A 22,235-nucleotide genomic window follows, 5' to 3' on the forward strand; every position below is an offset into this window, starting at 1 on the left:
ACAAGCTTAACATGAGTCAACAATGTGATGCAGCAGCAAAAAAAAGTTAATGCTATTCTAGGCTGCATTTTTTAAAAAATGTAGTGTCCTGATTATGGGAAGTAATTATCCCGTTCTATTCTACCTTGGTCAGACTACTCCTGGAATACGGTTTCCAGGGGCACCACAATTTAAGAAGCATATTGACAAGCTGGAATGTGTGAAGAGGGAGGGTGACCAAGAGGGTCTGAGGACCTAGCATTATGAGGAGCAGTTCAGGGAATTGTGTATGTTTAATCTAGTAAAGAGAAGACTGAGAGGAAATAAGATAGCAATCTTCAAACATCAAAAGGACCAGGTGTGCCATCTCTCCTGCAGGACTGTGGGTGCCTGCAGTTGTAATGAGGACATGCGACATCACACACACATGTGCAGGCATGTGCCTGTGCTGTTGGAAGGCCATGTTGTGGTGGTAGCTCTTCTTCCTCCTCCTCTCCAGTCAGCGAGGGCCCCTTTTCCGCGGAGGAGGGGGAAAGGGTGCCACACGCGCTGGCTGTAGAGGATGAAGCTGAACTGCTTCTCTCTGAGGCTGCACCACTGCTGCCCTTCGGATTTGCTCATTGACTTTGTGGGTCCCCTGGAGTTGGCTTCTATGGGAAGGGCTGTCACATGGAGGATGAAGCAAGCTTGTTTTCTCCTGTTTGGGAGCATAGGACCCGAACCAATGGCTTCAAGTTACATGAAAGGAGATTCTGACTAGGAAGAACTTTCTGACAGCAAGAACTGTACAAAAGTGGAATAGACTCCCACGAGAGGTGGTAGACTCTCTTAAATATACTTAGAGTCCTGTAGTGATTTCATGCTCTTCATTGCAGCTTGTAAAACAGTGATTGAATTGCCCCCCAAACCTCAGGCTTTTATATACATTATTTACACAATGAGTCCCGTCTGATTGGCTGATTCTGCTTCCCTCCTGGAGCCTGATTGGTCTTTTCCTGCAGGCCAATCAGTTGCAGTCTACGATCCTACCAGCCTAATAGGCTGATTAGCTTCCTCCTGGAACCTGGCCTTTTCCTGGAAGCCAGTCAGTTGTTGCATTCTAGGATCCTACTTGCCTATTTTTCTAGGATCCAAGCTTAGTACATAACACTCTTCTTCCTTGGAGCTTATTAAGCAGAGGTTGAACAGCCATCTGCCATGGATAATCTAGCTGACGTTCCTGCACTGCAAGGAGTTAGACTAGATTAGATGACCTTCGGGATCCTTTCCAGCTCTACAATCCAATGATTCCATGACTCTTGCAGCAAAGTCAAAAGTGACTTAAGTTAACCACTTGCACCATAGAGAATGCATATGGAAAAAACAGGGAGGAGTCTTGGGTAGATATCCCATACATTTGCTGTATAGAACCTTAAAAGTTTGCAATCTTGTTAAATGGCTACTTTCAGGCCTTCTCATGAAAGCAGGAGCCATCGGGGGCAGGGACATTGGGCAGGGTCCGTGCGCAACTCCACGCTGTCCTACACGTCTTAATTTCAACACAGATAATATAACGTCTGAATGGGGATGGGAGAGAAAGAAATCTCATACTGTGAAATATCCTGAGTGGCATTACATTTTGTTCATTTAATTATTTGCTTCTACTTGTGAATTGCTTCCCATAAAATATGTTGAAATGGTTTCACTGTGAAAACACTTGCATATGTAAAAAGAGTTTCAAAACCTATTGACATGCAGTTTGAATTAATGTGATTAATGCATGCAACAGTGCCATGTGAGCAAATGACGAATGGTTGCTGGTTCTCTGTCAACTCAGGAAGTTAAAGCAGTGAGGGTCCTCTCCCTTCAACGTCAAAATGTCACCAGCTGCCACTGATCTGGTCAGTGCCTGGAGGGAAGAGTTCTTGGAAATCACATGTTTTACCACCTCAGGTTCCATGACGGAGGAAAGGTGGAATAGAAATGAAAGTAAACATGCTGTCATGTTCTTCTTAAACTGAGAGCTGCACTTCCTCATAATTATGCCAGAGCGATGTACTATAAGTTTATCCCAGTCACATCTTTGAGGCACATTCAGGTCAGAAGGTTGCACAAAAAACCTTGCCCAAGAGAAACTTTTTTAAAAGGCTTGATTAAAAGAAAAGGGGAGGGGAACCATTTCACCCAAACAGCCACAATCAATTTCTAGAAGTAGTTCAGTTAATACCATCTGAACTTTAGCTAGACCATTGTGAATACAGAATTGATCAAACGGCTCTTTGAAGAGCATAGAAGTCCTCAGGTAGAACGGGACTTCCGGTGCACCGCGATCCCAGCGCAAGCAGAGTTCTCACCGGGAGGGAGAACTCAAGCTATTTTGAAGGTCAGGGGGCAACTCCAGGGCGCGGAGACCCCCCCAAAACCCTTCTGAAGGGTGTTCAGAAGGTCTGGTTCCCAGCGAGACCAGAAAGCGACCAAACCGGCTGCCAGGTAGCCTCGGAAGGGGTGAAGAGCGCGGCGGTGAGGTTTAGCGGGTCGAGGGACGCCATTACCTACCTTCAGATAGCGAAGCCCTGAGCTTGCAGAGAAAGCGGAGCGCTCTCAGTTCAAAGGACTCCGAACATAAAATACTTGAATTTACGTGACAAAAAGAAGACTAAGGAAGTATCGGAGCGACAAACAGAGGTAAACGGAGTTCAGCCGATAGCCAAAATCTACTTAAACGCGGTGTGGCACCAGTGCGAGAGAAAGTGAAAGTGTGTTGCCTTAGCGGATACGTTGTTTCTCCTTAAGCGTCTTCCCCCTACCAGACATTTAAACATAAAGTACGTGGAAGGAAAGGGGGGGAAGAGGAAGGAGCCAGAAACAAGTAGCAGGACTCAGAGTTCTTGGTGAACAGGAGGGTGAGAAGAGGAGAAGGGGCGTCCTCTCCATTTTGGCGTTAGAATACAAGAGATAAATGCGGAAGAGAGAGCTCCGCTACCATTAAGAACTAATTGTGCGTACGAAGGGTGGAAAAACGGACTAATCTCTACTTATTCTACTTTTTCTCACTTGGTTTGAGACTGGAATTTGAGGATTGCTATTTATTCATTAAGAAACACCGAGGACTGCTATTTACTCCCTAAGTAACGCTCCTGCAAATAACGCCGAGTAATTGGGGAAGGCAGATTTCGACACATTTCTAGAACATCAGTTTGTAGAGACCTGGCGACCTCTAGTGACAAGATGAAGTCTACGTGATCTTCGACTGACTTCCCCCCCCCTTTTTCTCCCTTCTTTACCTTTCCTTTCTCTGCTCGTTGTTTTGTTCTACTTCCCTTTTTATTAAGTCCCCCCCACAGGTTCACCTAGCATAAGGATTAGCCTGATTGAAGGCAGGAAGAACCCCCGGAATTGAAGAAGAACTCCGCATTGAGAGGATAATTTTGTAGCAAGAACCCTATACTGACTTTATATTCTGATTTTTTTTTTTGGAAAACATATGTATATAAAAGATTGGGAATTTTGAATAGCAATACTAAGGAAGTAAGTGGACTTAAGGAAAAAGGATAAAACGGGGGATATAAAGGATATAAAGGAAGGTAGTGGATATAAATTACGGTGGGAAAGATACTACTCAGGACTGTGAGGGGGGGTTATAACTGTGTAAAATAACTGTGTAAAATGTCACTTACCGGGAAGAAAGCGACAAATGGTGGGCCCTCTGGAGACAGGAGGGGCTCCAAACAAGAGGGAGACTTTAAGTCAGATATTTTGAAGATGTTTGCGGAGATCAAACAGAGTCAAGTTAATTTAGAGCACAAATTAGAACATGAGGATAATAGGATTGGGAAAATGGATAAAAAAATAGATGAAACTGTTAACGAACTTAAGGGCCAAATGAAAGAGGTACTTAGAAGAACGCAGCTCACGGAAGAAGGATTAAAGAAGACAAAGTTGGAATTAAAAGATATTAAAAGGGAGAAAGAAAGGATTAAAGCAGAAGTGATGGATCTGAATAAGGCACAGGAGGAAATGAAGGATATTATAGCCATGAATGAATTAAAACAGAGGGAGATTAATCTGAGGTTTAGAGCGGTGCCTGAGACGCAAAATGAAAATATAAAAGAGAAACTGACAAAGGAGCTAGCGGATTGGTTGGGGATACCACCGGAGGAAATGGCCAAAAATATACAGAATGCATTTAGAATGCGCGTTAACACAACAAGAGCTAGAAAACCTATAGGCGACTGTCTGATTGTATTTAAGGATAAAGAAATGAGAAATAGGATTCTCCAGAGGAATAGGGAAAAGAGGTTGAATATAGATGGGAGCTATATAATTATCTTTAAAGATGTCCCAATCAGGCTACTTAAACGAAGAGACTCTTACAAATCTCTGGTGCAGACATTGAAGAAAAATAAGATAGAGTTTAGATGGGAATTCCCGGAAGGGGTCTCATTTATGTATAGAGGCAAGAGACACAGGCTATTAAGTCAGGAAGAAACTGGGAAGTTTCTTAGGAAATATAAAGAGTTGAGAATGGAATCAAATGGTTCAGGAGGTGTAGAGGGAGGATTAACAGAAGATCCAGGAGTGGGGGAGGGGGAGGGAAGCGGATCAGAAGAGGAAGTAGAGGAGGAAAAGGAGGACTCAGGTCACTTATAAAAGAAAGGTTAACGTAAAGAAAGGTTAAGTAAAAATCTAGCATTATGGGACTAAAAATTTGGAATTGGAATGTTAACGGGATGAACGATAAAAAACGGAGAAATAAAATTGAGCAATATCTGAAGAAAAAAAATCTGGATATTATTTGTCTTCAGGAGACGCATGTAGCCAGAAGACACAAAAAAGTGTTAATTAATAAAAGATTGGGAAACGAATTTGAACCCTCAGACAAGGAAAAGAAAAGAGGTGTTGTACTTTATATTAAGAACAAGATAGAAGCTAAAACGCTATTTAAAGATGAAGAGGGGAGGGTGATAGGGGTTAACATCAACTGGCAAGGAGAAAAACTGGTGGTTGTGGGGGCGTACGCCCCGAATGGTAGTAAAACGGAATTCTTTAAAAAATTAGAAGAGAGGCTATGGGACTATATGGATCAAAAAATAATTCTAATGGGCGACATGAACGGTGTCGTCTCGTTAGAAATGGATAAACTTAGAGATGGCATAAACAAAGAAGGAAAACTACCAAAACCATTTTTCTCAATGGTGGAAAACTGCAACCTGATGGATATCTGGCGCCTCAGACATCCACTGGATAAACAATTCACTTATCATTCCGAACCTAACCAATCGATGTCACGCATAGATCAGATATGGCTCTCCAGCGAATTATGTCCAAGAATCAAACTAATAGAAATAAGACCGAAAGTTATATCAGATCATAGTCCGATAGAGCTAGAACTAGAAAGTTTAGAGACAAGATCTTTCAGATGGAGACTTAAAGACTATCTTTTGGACGACCAGAAAATTGTCGAAAATGCAAAGAAAAAATTGTCGGATTATTTCGCAGACAATTGTGACAAAGGAACAAAGATTAATGTAGTCTGGGACGCAAGTAAGGCGGTAATAAGAGGATACTTTATCCAACAGAATGCAATTAAAAACAGGAATAGGGAAAAGAATAAAGAGGAAATTCTAAAACAGATAATGGTAAATGAGCAAAAGTTATCTCAAAAACCTAACTGCCAGAAGGCAAAAGAAAGAATAAAAATGCTACAAGCTCAGTTTGCTACTATAATAAATAGAGAAGTGGAGTGGAATATCAAAAAACTGAGACAAAAAAATTTCGAGTTCTCAAACAAACCAGGCAAATGGCTTGCCTGGCAGATCAAAAAAAGAAAGGAACAAGGTATAATAAATAAAATAATAGTGGAGGGGGAAGAAAGAACTGATCCCAAAGAAATCAGGAGTGAGTTTGCCAATTATTATAGAAGTCTGTATAAGGACAAAGAGAGAATCGGTATTAGGAAAATAGAAAGATTTTTGAAGGAGAAAAAGGTGCAGAAAATTTCGGTAGAGGATAAACAAAGATTGAGTATACCAATAGGTAATGAGGAGATAGAAGAAACAATCAATGACTTAAAAAGGGGTAAAGCACCAGGTCCTGATGGGTTTACGGCTGGTTATTATAAGGAGATGAAATCTATTTTAGTGGGACCTTTGAAGGAGACTATGAATAATATCTTAAAGAAAGGAGAAATTCCTGGGACATGGAAAGAAGCATATATTGCGTTAATCCCTAAACAAGATGCAGACTTAACCCAGGTCAAAAATTATAGACCAATTTCACTGCTAAACACAGACTATAAAATATTTGCAGGAATCCTAGCAAGAAGGCTGAAAAAGTTGTTATCAGAAATTATCCACAAGGATCAGATGGGATTCCTGCCAGGGCGGCAGATGAGAAATAACACAAGATGCATAATCAATATGCTAGAATATTTATCTGTTAGAATTGACAAACAAGTTATAATGATGTTTGTGGATGCCGAGAAGGCATTCAATAAGGTGATTTGGGACTTTATGTTGAAAATTCTAGAATACATGGATGTTGGCAATGACTTCTTTAATGGAGTAAAAGCGATATACACCGAACAGAAGGCTAAGTTGATTATAAACAGCATGGTGACGGAAGAGATAAAGATACAGAAGGGCACAAGACAGGGCTGTCCACTCTCCCCTTTACTGTTTATAATAGTTTTAGAAGTACTCTTGAATTCAATAAGGCAAAATGAGAAAATAAATGGAGTAACATTAGGACAGAACGTGTATAAGACCAAAGCCTTTGCGGACGATGTAGTAATAATGACAGAAGAACCATTAACAGCAATAGAAGAAATATTAAAGGAAATAGAAGAATTTGGAGAAATAGCAGGCTTTAAGTTAAACAAGACAAAAACGAAAATGATAGCTAAAAATGTGGACTCAAAAACAATAGAAACTATCCAACAGCACACACAGATAGAGATAGTTAAAAAAGTTAAATATCTTGGTATATGGTTAACATCGAAAAACATAGACCTATTCAAAAATAATTATGAGCCGATGTGGAAGAACATAAGGAAAGATCTGGAAAAATGGGGAGGGCTAAAATTGTCATTTTGTGGAAGGATTAATACAATTAAGATGAATGTTTTACCAAGACTTATGTTTCTATTTCAAACCATACCTATAATTAAGGGGAGCCGAATCTTTAGAGATTGGCAACGAATACTCTCAAGATATATATGGCAGGGCAAAAAACCTAGAATTCAGTTCAAACTATTGACAGATATAAAGGAAAGGGGGGGGTTTGCCCTGCCAGATTTGAAGTTATACTACGAGGCTTCATGCCTTTGTTGGATAAAGGACTGGGCAAAGCTGGTGAATACGGAGCTACTCGATTTGGAGGGCTTCGACAATAGATTCGGCTGGCATGCCTATCTATGGAAGAATAAGAGGAAAGTACATAAGGGATTTGAAAATCACATTTTTAGAGGCCCGTTAATTGAGGTATGGGAAAAACATAAGAATTTGTTAGAGCCGAAAACACCACATTGGCTATCACCTCTTGAAGTAATGAGTATAAAGGCTATTAATATGAGAAGCAATTGGGCTACATATAGCCAATTGCTAACTAAGGTTGAAGGGAAATGGAAGATAAAGCCGTACGATCAAGTAAAGGAGTATGTCTATGATTGGTTACATCATATCCAGGTAAATCAGATGTTTAGTAAAGACTTTAAAGAAAGAGGATATGCAGATAAAGATTCTAAATTTCAAACGGAGATAATAAATAATGAAGTAAAAACTATATCCAAGATGTATAGGATGCTGTTGGATTGGAATTTAAGTGACGAAGAAGTTAAATCAGTGATGATCCGTTGGGCAAGGGATGTAGGCCACTGCATACAATTTGAAGATTGGGAAGAGCTCTGGAGAGAGGGATTAAATTTTACAGCGTGTACAACGATAAAGGAAAATGTCATGAAGATGTTTTATAGGTGGTACTTAACACCGATAAAATTATCAAAAATGTATAAGACGGACAAGAAGTGCTGGAAGTGTAAAAAAGAGGAGGGCTCCTTCTACCATATGTGGTGGGAGTGTGGATGAGTGAAACAATTTTGGGAGAATATATATATTGAAATAAAGAAAATTCTAAAATACACGTTTAGAAAGAAACCAGAAGTCTTCCTGTTAGGGATGTTAAGGCAAGATATCAAAAAAGAAGATCGTAGGATAGTATATTACGCAGTGGCAGCAGCAAGGGTAGTATTAGCCCAAAAGTGGAAACAGCAGGTAATACCAACGGTGGAGGAGTGGAGATTTAAACTGCTGGATTACGCAGAGCTGGATAAACTAGCAGGGAAAATTAGGTATGTAAGAGACCAAGTGTTTATCAAGGATTGGGGAAAGTATGTGGATTACCTGGAATGTATTAGTGAGGGACAAACAACGCTAAAGGGATTTAGAGACGCACTGTGAAAGACAAAGATTTATTGTTTGAAACAAATAGGAGATTGAGAAAAGTTTAACGACAATAATAAGTAGAGAAACGTGTGAATTTGATTACTACTTCGAAAGATTTATGGACAAGCTGAAGGAAGTCTCGAAAGGGATGTATATGTAAGAATGTCAATGGGCAAATCAAAGTTTATGTATTTTTGTTTACTTGTTTTTCTTTCTCTCTTTTGTAGATCTTTTTTCTTGTATATGTGTGTTAGTTTTTCTTTGTTTTTCTTTCTTTTTTGTGGAATTAATAAAAAGAATGATGAAAAAAAAAAAAATAGAAGTCCTCAGGTAATTAAAAAAAAAAAGTGTTGTTGTTCCAAAAGAGTTTCTTTCTGGTTTCTTTTTCTAAAACCTGTTGGGTTGGCGTAATTAGTGTCCCTTCGGGACTGGGTTCAAGCTACTGACAAATTCTAATAATGACCAGGCCTCACACTCCTCTCCCAGCTGGGCACCAAATTGGAGCTGGAAGCAAAAACATCCTTTTCTTCAGCAGAATTGGTTGGGGGAGCACTCTTCTGGTTGGCTTACATAGATTATTTCACATGTATAAACACCAGTGATCCCTTATCTTTCACTCCGTGAACCATTAAAAAGCTTCAGTCCTTGGAATCCAATGACTATTCAAAAGAATATACCTGGAAAACACTAAAATATTGATTTTCTAACTTGGAATGAGAGTGTATTTCCTTTTACCTAAACACAGCAATGGATCTAGAGCTGATAGCTTTTCTACTAGATCTTATGGTATATTTGCTCATGATTAGAACAAGGTCTTAGGACAGCCAAATGCAAAGAAAGGGCATCCCAAAATGTAACCTCTTTGCAGAAATGGGGCTGGTCCATTAAGGGGTAAAAATAATAGTATCTGCTCAATAGGGATGGGGAAGACATTCCCATTTTAATGCACTTTCCAAAACAGAATGTGAACCGAAACACAATTATCTTTCAAAATTCACACTTCTCCAAATTTTGTGATGCAGTTTTACAACCACATGATATTAAGTGTGCATCAGAGGAAAATGTACATAAAGATGCACACGTTGGTTAAAATAACATATAAAAGTGCACTATATAAGGGGAAAGTTTCTTTGCAAAAAAAGTGGGAGAAATTTGCACTAAAATGCTGGTGAATTTTTCATGAGGTCTTTTTTTATTTTTAATGCAAACTGATGCAGAAGCATGGAGAGCTGAACCAAAGACTGGAAAAATGAGAAACTGAAGTAGGCAGATTCCTACTGCTGCACTTCCACTTGCACTACTATTTGAAGTATAGAAGCCCCCTGCCCTCTTCTGAATATGGCCACCCCATTCGGTCTTTTGGAACACTCTTCATCTTGCTATAAGAATGACTTTGCTTGTCTCTCTGTTCATTCGCATAGTGCATGTTGGCTTTCATGCCCAGTTAAACTGGAAGGCAAGCACTTCACATGCATCTCTGTACAATGCATTTTTAATGTGGAAGAAGTCAAAAGTCGAATCACATTTGTCTTCTTGTTAAGGATGGCCGGTGATCCTGATTTCTCCTGAAATTAGCTCTGTACATGCGTTCATTTGTGTTTGTTACCATGTTCAGTGTTTGCAAGTATCTGCTATCAAATATAGTGAGCAACTGGTCTCAGTGGAATGCTTTAATGCATATTTCAGCACTGGGGGAGCGGTGTTGGCTACCAGTTCTTCTACTCAAATAGACTTTTGCATGAGTAGTGGCTTCATTGGTTTCTTGCATGCCTGTTCATTAGCTGCAAATTGAACCAGGGCTATACCTGGTTCAAAAACACATGGCTGAATTGAGTTACCTCATGGAGCCTCAGATACCCTTGGGACTGACCCACCTGCTCAGGAGTGGAGGAAACTAATAGCTCTTAGATGAAAGCCTGTGCCATTGCCTCTTCCAGTCTTAACAGTATATGCCCCTCTGGGAGAGAAGCATCAACCACTTCATTAAGACAGGCTTTTTGTTCTGACCTACTGAGTAGCTAAGCCTTGCTGTCACTTCGGACATGTCCGTAGCCTAGTACCTTGACTCTTTACTGCAGATTAGGAAGTGGCTAATTAATTCTATTAACAATGTTTATTAAAACTAACTGTTTTCTATTTGGAGGAAGCATGAAAGCAAATCTTATGCCCCCGTGGTTTATATTCAGGGAGGAAATTAATAGAACAGTCCCATACATGTCTATTCAGAAGTATGTCCAGGAAACTTTCAGATTAAGATGGCACCAAATTATTAATTGACTGATAAGCACTGAGCATTGCTTATCAATGCTGGAAGGTATCTACATGTCTGGAAGGTATCTAAACATCATCTTACTGGCCTAGCATTTTGTACAACCCAGCTTCTTCATACAAACCTTTCTAAATGTTCAACATGGATAGAAATGGGAAGATTTTGTCAGGAGAGATGCTCTAGGTTAAGAGAAACATTAATTTAAAGAAAGTGATCAGACTTCACCCTTGTGGCTTTCCAAATTCTCACCAAAATAGTCTTACACATCTATGGGAAACAACTTCTGCTCTTTGGGAGAGACAAAATGGGTTCTGCTTATCACAAACTCAGTCATTCTCTCTCTGGGGTCAGCTCTCTGTTTTCATTATGCAGCCTTATTTCTTTCTGCAAAGTACTGTGAAACCTCTTGTGAAACAAATGATTCTAGGGCAGTACATGATTCCTTCACATCTCGTTATTAGCAGTCACTGAACATGCCTTCGTTCCTTGCCAGGCCGAACATGAGATGAGAGATTGGCCAGTTTTAACTTGGAAGGAAGAAGGTTAGGGGAGATGTGAAAAAGCACACTTGGAAGATAGCAGAACAAGTGACAAAGCTGAGGGAGGAGAAAATGGAACACGGCAAGAGCTGTACAGTGAACCCAGTGTGGAAACCTACTAGCTTAAATTGAAAGCTAGGCCAAAAATTTATTCTACCCTTCATCAATTAATGAGGAAATAAATTGCCTTAGAAAATTTGAAGGGGGAGGGAAAAACTCTTGATGAAATTGAGTGGAGTACAGGGGTTTCGATGCGCTTCCATTACATTTGAAGTGATTGAGGGGTGTTTGTGAAGGTCCTATTTTCGTTCCACAATTCACCACACCCCAGTGTGCTATGTTGTGCCCCCTGGAGCCTGTGTTTCATTTAAAGCAGTAGGAGAGACAACACGAGGTAACTCTTCCCATGGGGATTTTTCAGGGCAGTCAGGGAGGTTAGTGAGTGGTGGGAAAATGTTTACTGAAAAGAGAACACATATAACATCTTTGGATACATTGCAATGATAAAGTAAGCGCAAAACCCTGTGCAGGCTAAAATTCTAAATAAATTCTCCAGTGCCCTAAGAATGAGGCCTAACAATGAAAGCCACTTTTGCAGAGGAAGGAAACTTTCGAGAAAATGGAGGACAGATTCCAGCACACTGCTAATTAAATTAAATCATATGTTTAAGCTGGGGGGGGGGGAATAGCTCTGTGCCTTTGCAGAAGTAGTCTGCCATGGATTGTAAGTCTGCTTACAATGCTCAGAGCTCTTTTCTACAGTTCAACAGCTTCCTGGTTGTGGCACACTGTACTCCAGATTACGTACATTGAGTGGTATTCAACTAAGTTTTACTCAGACCTGTTGAAATCAGTGGGTTGGACTTAATCATTTCCCTTAATTTCAGCAGGTCTATTCCAAGTAAAACCTGGCTGAATTCCACCCATTAATTTGTAAAGTCTGAATAGATAATCCTGTTTATCAAGTAGACTCAGTGACTTATTGTTAGCTTCTTTTTTGAAGAAACACCTATGCAGGTTGATATAGAAGTCAGACCTCCTGCATCCAGTGACAATTATTTCCTAGTAAGTGGTAAGAATTTCAGCCTTGGAGAGAGAGAGAGAGAGAGAGAGAGAGAGAGAGAGAGAGAGAGGAGGAGGAGGAGGAGGACCTTCATACAACCACTAAATATTTTGTTCAAGCCAAACTTTAATTTGTATCAGTCAAAATAGAATGGCTGGCTTGCAACCACTAAGATTCTTTTTGCATTGTGGGTGATGAAAGAAAATATACTAGGCAAAGTGGGGTGTTGATCTTAATCAGAGCTGGTGACTCTTATAATAATAATAATAATTTATTATTTATTCCCCAACCACTCCGGGCAGCTTCCAACAAAACACTAAAATACAATAACCTATTAAACATTAAAAGCTTCCCTAAACAGGGCTGCCTTCAGATGTCTTCTAAAAGTTTGGTAGTTAATTTTCTCTTTGACATCTGGTAGGAGGGCGTTCCACAGGACGGGTGCCACTACCAAGAAGGCCCTCTGCCTGGTTCCCTGTAACTTGGCTTCTCGCAGCGAGGGAACCGCCAGAAGGCCCTCGACACTGGACCTCAGTGTCCGGGCAGAACGATGGAGGTGGAAACGCTCCTTCAGGTACTGAGGCTCTGTAGGGGATTTTGTGGGATTGTGTGACTCTGTAGGGGATTTTGCATTCCAGCAAGTCAGAGGGAACCATTTAGGGCAGGTTGTATGTAGCGGTGGTAGCTCAGTGGTTGTGACCAGCTTTGAGAACCCAAGAATCCTCAGCCAAGAAAGGGAGAGTTCTAATGTTTCCCTAGTCTTTCATGTTGGAATGCACACATATGAGCAACATTCAGAAATAATTGCTCGTAAAGACCTGCATTTGCAAGTTTCTTCAGGCTGGTGTTGAAAATCAGAGTTCAAAGTAAAGGAGAGCTGTGCTTCTGGGTGTACTGTGATGGCTTTAAAAGCTTCCAACAAGGCAGTAATGACTCACAGTTGTTAGGGACAGAGCTCTACAATGGCATCCACATGCCAATGTCATGGTGCTTAAACCTCATTCTAGGGATGGATCAGAAGTGGTTAGGAGAGATGTCTAGGAATTTATAGCCCGCAAAGTGCAGATGGGAACAATGATGTTTTTAAATGAATAAAGCAACAACAGTCTCAACTTGATTCACAGCTTGGTCATGTAATTTCAGACCTCCCCTTCCCATTAAGTAAGGATGCTTGCATTTAAGCTAATTTAGTGCCATCTACTTCAATGAGAGTCCATTAGCTTATAACCAAACACACAGGTTTGGGGGTTGAAGGTCACACTGTTCATTTACTGCAACTTCATAGGCATATACGGTTGCCAGATGACCACCAAAAATAGCTCAACCTGCACTTGGGCCTTTATCAGAGGATTGATTTTCAGGAGTCAGAAGATTAATCTTGTTGCTGCATGGAGAGAAACATTATCAGCAAATCTCTGCAGAGCAAGTGACTATTAAAAGCATGTTGCACAGGGCCCTGTAAAACCCTACAGATGAAAAAACAAAAACCAGCAGCGGGGGTCATTCAGGCGTCAGAAAAGAAAATATTTTAATAATCAGTCTTTGAGAGGAGAGATATGGAAAAAGTAAAGCACAACAGGAAACTGTCAAAATTAAGAAAAACCTCTATTTTGCTAACCAAAAATGTCACAGAATACTTTACAAGCTTTTGAGTTCTCCTGAACTCTTCATCCAACTAGAATACTGCAATGCATTATATGTGGGGTTGCCTTTGAAGACGGTTCAGCTAGTGCAGAATTCAGAAGACAGATTATTGACTGGGACCAGGAAGACTGGGACCATACTACGTTGATTATGACCCAACTGCACTGGTTACTGTTTGGTTTCCAGGTTCCATTCATAGTGCTGGTTTTGACCTTTAAAGCCCTATGTGCCTTAATCCGGCTCTCCCATGTGACCCAATAATAAATGTAATAAATAATAATAGACTGTAAACAAAGCAGGGGGCAGAAAGCTGGAGTCTGCATTTAGTCACAGTCCGAACATGAAATGTGGGAGGAGGAGGTAGACACTCAAATGAGCCCCCTGCTAGATACTATGCAGGTCCACCAAAGGCTCTTCATCCTTAGGTGAAACACACAGGTTCCTTGGTAGGCAGAAAATAAAGAAAAGCTAGGCAGTTTTATACTAGCAAAGCTAAAGATTAATTTCAGAATGTGAACTAGATTTTTTTTAAAGGCAGTTGAAGTCGCCTTGGGTAGCTTTACTGGTCACTGTACATGACAAGAAACCAAATGTAGAAATCTGATTTCAAAAACTGAATACTTAGTTACTATAGGTTGGACATTATGGGTCTAGCAGTACACTGAGAAAAGGGGAGTTTTACTTCTAAATGGTGGAAGGGGGACTGCCTACCCCATATAAATGTCTCCCTTTCTTTGACTCAACCTTTTGGCTCTGGTCTCTTCATATCTCCACTCCTGACTCACACCACTCCTTAAAAATGACACCAGACCTTTAAGTCTGTTGACCTGATGAACGGGTCACCACTGATATCAATTTTTCCACCCCACTCAGTTATTTCAGGGATGAATCATTTACATCTGGCTCCATCAAAGATGGGGAAATCCACTGTTGCTTCATCCTCTGCCCATGTTTTTGGAGTAATCAGCAGCTTTCTAATCATCCTGTGGAACACAAGCACAACAACACCTGTAAAACTGCTCCCAGACTTGGACACAGTTTTGACTAGAGACACATCTGTTCTGTGCTCAGTAAATAGAAATCTGACATAGGAAATTAATCTTTCAGCAGCAGCAAGATGTTACAAAGCTGAGGGAACATTTCTGGCAATCAACCTCATTATGGTTGGGCAATGTCTCCTCATCTCGAATCACTGAAACATCTACACCCATAAGCAACCTAGAATTCTGGCTGTTGGGAATATTACCATTGCAAACAACCCTACTCTTCTTTGCTATAGGCAATGATGCTTATACCTCATGTCAAATTCTCTGCTATAAAATATCAATTTTGTTCCAAGACCTTGCGATTCCAGATAAATAAATAAGCATTAATGATTTTGTTGCACAAAGCTGCTACTGCTCTTCTTCTTGGCGATCACTCGTGGCCAAGTAAGAGCTTTATGGTTTGCATGACTTATCCTGAACCTAATGGTTAAACCCTTTGCAAAATTGAGGGTCAAACTATACACGACTCTAAGGAATTAGGAGTTTTTGGTTATTTAATGACATGTATGGGACTGCAAAGTGTGAGATTAGGGAGGTTTAACTCCTCTCTGTGATCTTGATGAAAATTTCCCCTGTAGCTTAGGCACCAATAGAAACTCTTCCCCCACCCTACACACCAAGCCTTACAGATGTGTGCATGTGTTATTTTCATTGGCATATCATCTGGGGATGGAAGGGTTAAATCTCCCCTCCTCATACTTTGTGGTCCCAATGCAAATCATGGCATACCATGCTTTTTTCTTTTAAGAAATCTGATGAAGTTCCTAATAATGCATTTAGCATCACACTTAGTTTGACAGTTGTTAGTTTGACACTGTGGGAAATGGCAAGGATTCCTAAAATTACGTACCATGATCTGTTTTTTTTACCACTCCCAGCCAGAATCTCTGCAACCACATTGCCTCATATTCCTGCCTTGCTACTTACCACCCTGTCCAGATAGAATGAATGCTCTTTTCCAACTCTATGCTATTCCCTTGAAGATAAGGCCACCAGAACGGTTCACAGCATTCCAAATGTGGTGGCTCCAAAGATTTATGAAGCTGGAATACTGGCTATTTCATTTAATTTAAACAGAGCCATCAGTAAATACTGTGTCAACTCTTTCACTGTCCCTAGAAGATTTTAATGCCATTATTTTAATTTATGTTGGCAACCACCTTGGGGATACTGGCAGAAAGGGGTACATAAAATATATTAAACAGAAGTATAAACAAAACCAAGCAAGAGAGCTGCTTCCCTCTTCCACTCCTTCCACAGAAGGGGTTGCACAGCCAGTTCCATTTGCCGCTTCTTAGGCCTGCATGTGCTTTGTAGGCCACCTCATCCAACCTACTGCTTGATGCCAGAAACCCAGAGCTAGAGCATCCCAGCAGATGGCTAACCAGCCTCTGCTTGAGAAGAGCACATTAATAAAATACATAGCTAAATATACTAATGGTTTTTAGCAGTGTGCTCTCCATACTATTTTTGTTCTTGCTGTTTGTGTCCCTTTTCATTCTCCTAATTTGGGACAGGAGTAACTCTTCTTTCCTCCTTGATCTTTCCTTACTCATGTTACTGCCTTCAGAGCTGGAAATGTGGACTGTTGGCTATTATATACAAAGATGGTCAATATAAAGCCAGAAGACATTGAGTAGAATGTGAATAATTGGATCAATGAGCCTTACCATTATGCTCACTGCTTTTCATAGCTACTAATACAGCATAGTTCTGGTTTTATTTTTTTATGCAAGACTTGTTCATGCTGTGCGCTGCCCAGCTGTACCTAACAATATTCCTTAAAAGGAATTTATGAGATCCTTGGCAAATGCTAGACCACAGTGCATGTTGAAAGAAAGCTTAATGAGCAATAATGGGGATATTTGATTTGGTTTTCTGACAGAGGCTACATATAGAGGCTTTGAAAAGCTGGCCAGCAAGCCAGAATGCAATAGGTTTAGGTTTGTCAATCACAGCATCTCTAAACAAGGAAATAATCTGATTTTCTGCCTGTTACTAAAGTTACCTTTTCATAAGACTTATAACTCAGGGTCATGGGTTCGAGCCCCATATTGAGCAAATGAATCCTGTATTGCAGGGGTTGGACTAGATGACCCTTACAGTCCCTTCCAACTCGACAAGTCTATGATTCTCATTGTCCTCCTGACAGTTTTTGGTCAATACAAAAATCTTAAGGAAGCAAAGTTTCAATTAATAACTGGTTGTTGTTTAGTCGTTCAGAGCATGCCAGGCACTCCTGTCTTCCACTGCCTCCTGCAGCTTGGTCAAACTCATGTTGGTAGCTTTGAGAACACTGTCCAACCATCTCGTCCTCTGTCGTCCCCTTCTCCTTGTGCCCTCCATCTTTATAAAAACACAACATTGTATTCATTTGTTTTTCATTCAGTTGCTGAACTTCAATACTAATTCTGCTAGGTATTTCAGTTCAGGCTTCCATAAGAAAACCTGTTATCCCAGTTTCCTATCTGGTCAAATGCCATAATAATTTATACACTTGGGCATGTGCATATTGGCATCTCTGGTTCTTACTCATTACGAGATTAAAACAGATGCAAGACCACAGTCAATATATTCCAGCCCATAGGATGGTGACAGGAGGCAAGTGCATTTAGAAAGATGTGGGGAAGATGAGTCTCTCAGAATATTATCAAATTTTTATTTCGTTTTTTAAAGTAACATGTTCTGGAAAGCTGGTGTGTGTGTGTGGAGAGAGAGAGAGAGAGAGTGAGAGAGAGTGAGAGAGAGAGAGAGAGAGAGAGAGAGAGAGAGAGAAATGTGTTCATTGCACATCAACAACAGTGATTGTGCATTCAACACACCTTTATGCAAATATTGCAATCCTGGGATGCTTCAGGAGGAAGGGTGAGATATGAATTGAATAAGTAAATAAATAAAATATGCGCAAATGAAAACATAAACAGGAGAATTTGCACATTGCCCACTTGACATGCCCAGTCTCAAAATGATGTTGGAGAAATGTGTAAACTGTGTAAATAAGGTAGTGTGTACATTAGTCAGCCAGTGCATGTATTCCACATTTGAGGAGTAGTATATTGGCTATGCAACGTACAACAGATCTATGGAAGCTGAACATGTTAAGTGAGCAAAGTATAAAAATTTCCATATGAACACTTTCAAGTTGGTATTCATTTCAATGTGGCATCACAGCACAGCTCAGGCAGATTCATCAGTCCACTAATGTTCATAGCTGTCAACTTTTCCCTTTTCTTGCGAGGAATCCTATTCGGAATAAGGGAATTTCCCTTAGAAAAAGGGAAACATTGACAGCTATGCTAACGTTAGTCTCAACAGAGTACCAGAGTATAGTTTGTTCTCTCTTAAAGTGCACATTTATAAAGGAATCAGTGATATTTGCCTTCTTTTACACATACGATCATATGTATGAATATAAAATTGTAGCATTCGGCTCTTCAAGTGATAAAACAACAGTGGGTAAATTAGGCCCTTGGTGGGATGTCTACAATTCCAAAATTCCTCCAATGCATTTAGGGTTCTTGTTGTTGTTTTAAAGGATTCTCCTGTCTTTTAGATTTATGTGGAAGCTTGCTTAACTCTTGAATGTCTTCAGGGTAACAAGATGTGAATGAGGCCCCATAACTACTTACTACTACTACTACTACTACTTCTTCGTCTTCAAATAGGCTAGAGTTTGGCCAACTTTCTAAATGAAAAATCTGCTTCCAAGGTTTCAGCCCGTAGCTCCAAATACTGTAAATGAATCTGGAACAGCTGTGCACAGCTTTTAAAATCCAGGTCCAGGACATTTTCATAAAAGAAATGTGGTGAAAGTTAGAAGTCCACAATCCCATTAAGAACAAAGGAGTTATTTTTGTAGGAGGAACTTCTGCCTGCAGCTTCCCATTTCACCTTAATGTTCTCACTAATCCCTGAATTTTGGGGCATTTTTGTACGCCATCAATAGTAAAAAAATAATAATTATATATATCCCTGTTCTGTCAGCTGTTCGTGTCTGATTGCTATACATAGGCAGGGCAAGCAAGGATAGGTTCGCTGAACTCCTCCCTTATAACAGCATCCCCATTGCCCTCCATTCACTGTGAAATTTGAAGCAGAAAACCTCTTATACTCCAGGAGGCTTCTTGCATGATTTAGTGCCCAGCGGATTTTGAAGTGGGGAGCTTTCTGTACTCGTGGAGGCTTCCTGCATATTTTTGACTTGGGTCCTAAATCATACAAGAAGCCTCTATAAGCAGAGGAGGCTCCCTGCTTGAGAATTGCCCCCCCCCCCCACACACACACACAAGTCATGGCAGGCACAGCAAAGGCAAGCTTAGTGTACTTGCCCCTGCTTTCATGTAACGTTTACACATGAGAGGGTGTCTGATAGGGTTTTTCTCTATCTTTCTGTGAATACATGTGTGAGTGAGTATCAGTGGGGGGAAGAGAGAAGATGCCATATACTGCCCTTCACTTCTAAGGCTCCAGGGTGGTGTACATCAGTAATATATTTTAAAATTAAAACAATACAATAAAATACAGGCAAAATACAATAAAATGATTATATAGCTCTAAGACATAGGAGGAAAAGTCTGCACTAACTTATTCCTCAATTCCACACAAATCCAGCTGTGTAAGAGATCAACTAGCAATATACCGTATTTTTCGCTCTATAACACGCACCCGACCATAACATGCACGTAGTTTTTAGAGGAGGAAAATCCGTAGGCATGCCACCCGTAGGCATTCCCTCCATAACACGCACAGACATTTCCCCTTACTTTCTAGGAGGAAAAAAGTGAGTGTTATGGTGCAAAAAATACGGTATTTTTTGTGGGGGGGTTGCTTATTAATTTTTATTGATTTTCCAAAAAAAAAATGACTAACAACCAAGTAATACAAATTTAAAACAAATTTAAAAGTTGACCCCCCCCCCACTTCCAATATGTTTCTCTTTTTTTCTCCTTCCTTTGCTGCTCAGTGACACATAATTACAGATAGAGATAGAAACAAAAAGTCCAGGTAAAATGGACTTAAAGAGCACCTGCTCTTCAACATGTGTATATGATAGCATGTGCATAGATAGGTGTACATATAAACATGTAAGTTCCAGACCAGGCATAGGCAAACTCTGCCCTCCAGATGTTTTGGGACTACAATTCCCATCATCCCTAGCTAACAGGACAAGTGGTCAGGGATGATGGGAGTTGTAGTCCCAAAACATCTGGAGGGCCGAGTTTGCCTATTCCTGTACCAGACAATCATTACCGTGAGATTGGAGAGGGGCATTAGACAGAGAAGGAGAGGAATATTTCTCTTCTGTTCTCTGAAAGCTCAGAATTGTGATTGATACTGACTTTGTTATCTGGTGATACAATAGCCATCCTATGATGTATCACTTAGTAACAACTTGTCATATGCATAGTTATTAACTTGCTGCACCGTATTCACCTTCCATGAAAAGCCAAAAGCAACATAGTAACAAATGAGCTTTGACTGTTGGGATAGATCTATCTACTCGCCGCAGTGATGTCATTGGGATTTCAGAGCCAAAATGATAAAGACAAGAGCCAACTCATTATCTCAGGGAATCTTACTAAGGACAGCAATGTGCAAACTACCTCTTACTTTTTAGGAGGAAAAAAGAGCGTCTTATGGAGCGAAAAATACGGAAATTCTTACGGCTGTTCACCATGAATTAATCTTGGTGCATGAATCTTTGGGCTTCTTTGTCAAAAGGCCTATTGTTCTGTAGTAGATTTTCTTTCATCAGTGGAATCAGCCCCATTGCCTTATGCAAAATATGTCATGGGGCATTTTCACATTTCCCTATAGTTTCCACTTAACCTATGTCAACAAAGACTAGGTAAAAGATGCTAATTTCAGAAGAGTAAGCTACTGGAGCTTCCCAGTTTTCAAAAATCCAATAAAAAGTGAAATGTTGATCCTGACTGATGAACATGTAAGAACGACGAAGGTCAATAAATCCTGATTTAATTATTTTCACTTAATTGGATATTGTATTAACTTCTGTTCTGCATAATAATATGGAACACTTACTGCTATCCCTTGCATTGTTTGGCCTCTGGGACTCCCATCTGTTATTATGGTTTGTATATCTACCCATTTATATGACCACGTCATGTATCTGATGAAGCTGAATTAATCACACAAATCCATAGGCAACAATACATTTGTTAGTAATGTTGCAAGGATCATTGTGATCCATCCTTGCAAAATAGGAATGGGGAAGAAACTATTTGGTTTACATTTAAATGCGAACCTACTTAGTTTGCACTTCCTGGACCAATAACTGCATATATATGGACCAATATATGCAGTTCACACTTCTTTGAACTTAACAACGCAATTTTCCAACCCAACCCCTGCCCCTGCAACCATGCACAAAATGCATAGTATTGGAAAGTATGCACAAAATGCACACTATATGGGGACATTGCTGGCAAAAACATGTCTGTTAGGCAAAATTGCTTACAGCAAAGCTTTTTTAATATTGAGAATATTTCTAACCCATATCCAATCTCAAGGCAGAGTACAAAACCCATCCAAATTAATCAATCACAATTTAAAAATATGTACTTAACTTGAGCAACTAAGGCAAACATGAATCAAACTTAAATCTTTAAAAATACAAGTCTTAAATTGCAGAATGGGATACAACCCCCCTAACAGCTAACTAAATCTAATATTCTGTAATATATTGGGGAAAATGTGTGTGGGTTTCTTGCTTTTTTAAAAAAATTAGAAAGCAATGCAGAAATGGACAAAAATGAAATAAAATCTGGAAAACTGAAATTGACAGATTCACCCACTCTTGCTGAGAAGTCTCTTTCACCACCAGTAGAAAAGTTAAACTCCAGCATAGCATATTGAAAGCTGAGTTTTGTGCTGCAGTCATTTCAACTTTTATTCTGCCAAGATGGAAAGAAGAGACTCCCAACTTCCTCTGGGTCAGTACATTATGTGAAACCGGAGGCTATTATTTATGTACCAGTAGGAAATGCCAAGGACAATATACAAAGGCACTTCCTCTTTTCTTCCACAACAAGTGCACTATTGGCAAAGTCCAGATAAAATACACAAAAAGACTGGTAGGAATGGGAAGCTGTTTTTCTAACTCAGATTCTCTTTTGCCTTGATTTTTGAAAATAAATTGTACACATAATCTTAAGCAAGATTCAACAGAAAATAAAAGCAGGGCAAGACCCAGCCCAGCAGACCTTTCTGCAATCCAGGCAACAAGGAGTAGAGTGGTTAGCAGAGTTGCTGGAA

The 22,235-nt window shown here is 40.0% G+C and overlaps 1 long non-coding RNA gene across 1 annotated transcript; it reads right to left on the reverse strand.

Moving 5' to 3' along the window:
• Positions 1 to 20,925: 20,925 nt before the first annotated feature.
• Positions 20,926 to 21,908, reverse strand: LOC307213243. Its single transcript, XR_013837455.1, has 3 exons — positions 21,776 to 21,908; positions 21,082 to 21,099; positions 20,926 to 21,040 (listed from the first exon to the last, which is right to left on the reverse strand). It is a non-coding gene; the product is annotated as an uncharacterized lncRNA (long non-coding RNA).
• Positions 21,909 to 22,235: the final 327 nt, after the last annotated feature.

Source organism: Podarcis cretensis (assembly GCF_951804945.1).
Source record: "Podarcis cretensis genome assembly, chromosome: 3".
NCBI classification, from domain to species: domain Eukaryota; kingdom Metazoa; phylum Chordata; class Lepidosauria; order Squamata; family Lacertidae; genus Podarcis; species Podarcis cretensis.